Source organism: Lytechinus pictus, chromosome 3, assembly GCF_037042905.1.
Source record: "Lytechinus pictus isolate F3 Inbred chromosome 3, Lp3.0, whole genome shotgun sequence".
Lineage (NCBI taxonomy): Eukaryota > Metazoa > Echinodermata > Echinoidea > Temnopleuroida > Toxopneustidae > Lytechinus > Lytechinus pictus.
In genome coordinates this window covers 41,891,609-41,897,714 of record NC_087247.1, presented here as the reverse complement: position 1 = coordinate 41,897,714, position 6,106 = coordinate 41,891,609, and positions in this window count along the sequence as shown.

Genomic DNA, 6,106 nt, shown 5'->3' with positions numbered 1-6,106 from the left:
AATGATTGTTTGATAAAATAGAGACACCAATAAATGCAATAACTTAAAAAACATATTTTTTATATTATTTTTGCTGACGATAATACTTTTTGGAAAATATTCAAAGCGATGACAAATTTAACAAAAATATAGAAAAATTCTATGTACCTCGAACGAAGCCCCGCAAGTGCTACCGTTCGTTTGTCAATTAATGTTCCACCAAAGTCTTTACAGTAAAAAGATTGGACACTTTGCCGACTTCGCATAACGCTTTACATCGATTTACGTGTAAAATAGTTTTTGTGCCTAGACTTTCCCTTGTAGTGTCTTTGATATGCAGATAAATCGCGCGCCCTCTTTAGCTCATTAGACGAAAAATTTGGGAAATTGCAAACTCGCTCCGTATTTTGTCAACAAGAAAAATCAATGGTAAAATGACGCTATTTGAGGGATATTCATCATATCATAATATTAGGGGGAATTGACTTCACATCGTTCGATAAGTTTCTTAGAAGTAGTTTGGTTTTACAGAATTTCTTGTGAAATTTGCGAGAGTTTGTTGCAATTTTGCATGCGCCGTGCCTTCAATTTTCCTGTACACGGCAGCAGTAATGCACCCATGCCATGGGTCACTCACACGTATTGCGAGGTTTATATTTTAGTTTTAGTATACTAAGCAACTTTCCAGGCTGAGGTAAGCGATTTTGCTCTTTTTTCATATGCTTTTTACATAAAAAATATTTGTAAAATTGAAAATGGAACGCTTTTCACCAGGAAAAGCCCTGGGGTGGTATTCTGAAAACGTTTTTATCTTTTATCTCATCTCATCTCACTGAGATAAGAAAATTCTGAAAATCTTCTTAACACGTTCTTATCTCTGTAAGGACTACCCCCTTCTTATCTTCAACACGCCCAAAATGCGCTTTATATTGACAGTTTAACCAATAGAAGCGTTCCCTATGTCAAGAGAATATCATGGGCGCTGCTTGAAAAAAAACATTAATGGAAAGAATAAAGAAAAAGATTTATAAAAATGGATAGACGAAAGAGAGAAAGAAAGTAAAGAAAGAGAGTAAATAAAGAAATAACAAAAAAGAATGAGCAAAATAAAGAATAAAAAAGAAGAAAGTAAATAAGACACAAAAGTGTCAGAAAGCAGAAATAAATAAAAAATGAAAGATCGAACAAACAAACAAACGAAAAAAGAAAAAAAAAGAACCCCCAAAATAACAAGAAAAAAAAAAATAAAAAAAAAAAATAAGGGGAAAAAAGCAAATTAAGGGAAGGAAAAAAGAAAGAAAAGGGAAAAATAAAATGAATGAATAAATAAGGAAAAGCAAATACATGTATAAAGACGAAAGAATGAAAGAAAAAAATAAGAAAGTCAAAAAGGGGCCTAAGCTTTCGATCCTAGCAGAATCTTCGTCGGAGGCAAAATGACAAAAGGAGTCATTTTGCCTCCGACGAAGATTCTGCTAGGATCGAAAGCTTAGGCCCCTTTTTGACTTTCTAATTTACTCCATTGGCTCTCTTTTATTAGATAAGCAGTTTTCAGCAGCTTCTTTTTGCCAGAAAAAAATAAGGAAAAAATAAAGATTACAAAAAAAGGAAAGAAGGAAAAAAAAAGAAAAAAAGGAAAGGAAAGGAAAGGAAGGGAAGAGAGAAAAGGGGGAAGAAAAAAGCAGAAATAAAGACTTAGTAAAGAAAAAAAGAAAGGGATAAAACGAAAAGGGAAAAAAGGAAGAAAGATGAAGAATAAATGAAACAAAGCAAAAGTAAAATAAGAAAGAAATTAAAAGATTCAAAAAGAATAAAACAAACGATATAAATGAAGAATGAACTTAAAGAAAGGAAGAAAGACAGACAGATAGAAAGGAAGAAAAAGAGAAAATGAATAAAGAAAGAAACAAAAAGGGAATAGAAAAAAGAGAAGGGCAAAATAAAGGGTGAAGGAAAGAAAGGATGGGAGGAATACTTGAAGTTGTGGGTACTTGTTACTACTAGTAGCCATTGATTCTGAGCAAGAAAGAACGCGGACATCGTGAGATGTGATAACCCTCTAGCTATCTTAAATATTATCATAAATATCGTGAAAGATAAGAAAGAGAAAAGATAAGAATGTTTTCAGAATACCACTTATCTTCATTTTGTTGTTATCTTTTTAGGGCGCTTTTGTATATATGCGCGAGTAATATATTTACGCGCTCAGCATAGGATTTTCAGCAAGATAAAAAAAAGAAAAGAACGTTTTCAGAATACCAATTTGAGATCGTGACGCAGATAAGAGCGTTTTCAGAATACCGCCCCTGTGGTGGTATTCTGAAAACGTTCTTATCTTTGTTCTTATCTTTTATCTTATCTCATTGAGATAAGTCACTAAAATCATTGCAAATTGGTATTCTGAAAATCTTCTTAACGCGTTCTTATCTCTGTAAGGACTGCCCCCTTTTTATCTTCAACACGCCCATTTTTAAGATATTACCAATCAAAATGCGCTTTGTATTGGCAGTTTAACCAATAGAAGCGTTCCTTATGTCAAGAGAATATCATGGGCGCTGCGCGTACACTGTTTCTGGCGCATTGCGCGAAAAGGGCATTATGTACGCAATGATTGATTATTATTTCGAGACACGTGCACAAAATAAAGATAGAAAGAGAGTAAAGAAAAAAGTAAATAAAGCAGGTAAGAATAAAGAATAAAACAGGAAGATACAAGAAGACAGAAAAGGGTAAGAATGAAGCAGAAATAAAAATAATGAAAGGAACAAAACAGAAAATAATAAAAAAGAGAAAAAGGAGAAAGAAATAGAACGATTATTAATGATAAGGTGAGGAAGAAAAAAAAATTAAGGAAATTAGAGAAAGAAAAGAAAGAAACTTAAAGGAAAAAAATGAAAAAGGAAAAAAAAAAAAGATTAAAAAGGATAAAATGAAGGAATAAAGAACTGAAAAAAGAAAAGAGTTAGAAAAAAACGAATGAAAGAAAGAGAAAAGGGATAAAAAAATGTAAAAAGTGAAGGAAGAGAGAACAAAGGAAAATGTAATAAAGAGAGAGAAAGAAAGAGATATAAGAGAAAAGATGAAAGGAAAATTAAAGCAAAAATAAAGACTAAAGAAAGATAAAAGGAAAGAAAGGTAAATTCAAAGAAAGAAAGAAAAAGAACGAAAAGGGAAAATAAAAAGGCAGGAAAAATGAATGAATGAAAAAAAAGGAAAACAAATTAATGGAAATAATAAGGACAAAAAAAACAAAGATTAAAAAGGATAAAATGAAGGAATAAAGAACCGAAAAAAAAAAGAGTTAGAAAAAAAACGAATAAAAGAAAGAAAGAAAGAGAAAAGGAAGGGATAAAAAAATGTAAAAACTGAAGGAAGAGAGAACAAAGGAAAATGAAATAAAGAAAGAGAGAGAAAGAAAGAGATATAAGAGAAAAGATGAAAGATGAAAGGAAAATTAAAGCAAAAATAAAGACTAAAGAAAGATAAAAGGAAAGAAAGGTAAATTCAAAGAAAGAAAGAAAAGAACAAAGAGGGAAAATAAAAAGGCAGGAAAAATGAATGAATGAAAATAAACGAAAAAACATTAATGGAAATAATAAAGAATTTTTTTTTAGATAATATATCGAAGAATTAAAGACAGAGAGAAGAAGGAAAGTAAAGAGAGTAAATAAAGAACGAACGAAAAAAATGAGCAAAATAAAGAAAGTAAATAAGACACAAAAGTGTAAGAAAGCAGAAATAAACAAATGAGAGCGAACGAATGAAAATAGAACCAAAAAAGAAAAAGAAAAAACAATGGAAAGAAAACAAAGAAAAATAAGGGGGAAAAGGATTTAAAAATGAAGGGAAGGAAGAAAGAAAGAAAAAATGAAAAAATAAAATGAATAAAGAAATTTTAAAAAAATATATTAAGACAAAAGAATGAATGAAACGAAGAAGAAAAAGAAATAAATAAAAGGATTACAAAAAAAATAAAGTGAAGGAAGAAAGAAAAAGAGAAAGAAAAGGAAAGAAAGAGAGAAAAGGGGAAATAAAACAGAAATAAAGACTAAGTAAAGAAAAATAAGGAAAAAACCAAAAGGGAAAATAAAAAAGGAAGAAAGATGAAGAATAAATTAAACAAAGGAAAAGAAAAATGAAGAAGAAATTAAAACATTAAAAGAATAAAACAAAAGATATGAACGGAAAATGAAAGAAAGGAAGAAAAACAGACAGATAGAAAGGAAGAAAAGATAACATAAAAAAGAAAGAAAGAAAGGGTAGAAAATAGAGAGGGGCAAAATAAAGGGTGAATGAAAGAAAGGGTGGAATACTTGTTATACTATATACATGTACCAGTGGCCATCGATTTTGAGCAAGAATGAACGCGGAGATCGTGAGATGTGATACCGTAAGTAACGGTGTATTAACCGCACCCGTGTATAAACCGCACCCCCAACTTTGGACTAAAAAAAAAAAAAAAAAAAAAAAAATCCTCACATTTACATGCATGTTTGAGGTACGAAGAAACAAAAACTAAGTTAAAGATTTCAAAGTATTCAAAGAGATTACCAGTATGCAGAAATCTGCTGTTCTTGATCAATTCATCTACAAATGTTATTTTTTAGCAAGAAAGAAAGGTCCCGCCAATATTGGCAATTTATACACACTCACTCACCTCACAGTCACAATGTACACACACACAGCACTGCCTTTCTTGTACATGTACATTTCAAACTTCGATACGGTACCACTACCAGTACATCTTATCAAATTGTGATCTGTGTCTTTCACATTTCTTGCATCACAACCTCACAATCACTTTCAGAATTTGTCTAGCATTCGATGTCTTAGCATGAATTTTGGATACGGGATTACAGGAAGGTTCAAGAAGCAAAGAAATTTGTATTTTTTCCAGTTGTTTGACGGCTTCGTGCCGTCTCTCTCGTGCGTGGTGCACGGTGTACATGGTATCTTCTGAAAAGCAAACGGGAAAGAAAAAAATAAGCTGGCGCGAAACGGGACTTTGAGGGGTTAAATTAAATGAATAGCGCCAGCTTAAGTCGCACTAAAACCACAATACAACGCAAGCTAGCTCTTGGCTCTCGCTCAGCTGTGACAAATTATTACCGAGAATGCTTGGCGTCTCTTTGAACTTAGCAAGGGAACTTCGCTGCTTTGAATCGAGAATAAAGTCGAAATTAGTGTCATGAAGGTGGGTGCATTTGTTACGACAGTATTTGATCATAAGATCATAATAATCGCTACCCATTACCCGCGGCTCATACCCCTCTAAACGACATTGCACTGGGCGGCTACGCCCGGCCACTCGATGTGTTGTGAACTGGCAGACTTCTTACATGTTCGGGAGTGGCTACGCGGGCGGGCTCAGACCCGTCACCGTGTATAAACCGCACCCCCGACTTTTGCTTATATCCCGCCGAGAAAAAGGTGCGGTTAATACACCGTTACTTACGGTAACCCTCTTTAGCTGTCTTAAATATCATCATAAATATCGTGAAAGATAAAAAATAAGAACGTTTTCAGAATACCACTTATCTTTTAAGCCACTCACACGTATTGCGAGGTTAGTATTAGTATACGCTTTTAAGCCACTCACACAACATGCGAGGTTAGTATACTAACCTCGCACAACGCATGTCATTTCATAATGAATTTTTACGTTTTCATTCATCACACGAATGTGAGAATATGAAACACGCCTAAATCTTCACAATATACTATATTTAGTCATTTTAATCTTATAATGTAATCTAATTTTAAAAATCAGCACAAACTTATCTATAAAAATGGATTTTAAACGCTTACCTCCAAATCTCAGCCAGTTACTCCGTCCGATCCTTAATACTGCGGTGGAAATTACGCAAACAACAATCGAAATGCGAATTTTTCCTATCGAACAGTCTAGATTCAAGTCGCCGGCGCATAATAGGAAATTGTACCAAAAATCAACAGGTTGCATGTCACGTATAATCGCTGATGGCGCTACATCATAAAATAACGCTGAACAGCGAAAAAAATGCGGAGCGCCTAGAACGCATGCCAGCAGTACAGCTGATCTGACGTAAACGACGTAAACAAGCAAGTTTATTAAATAATATCGCGCGCCCTCTCTGTGCGTATAGAG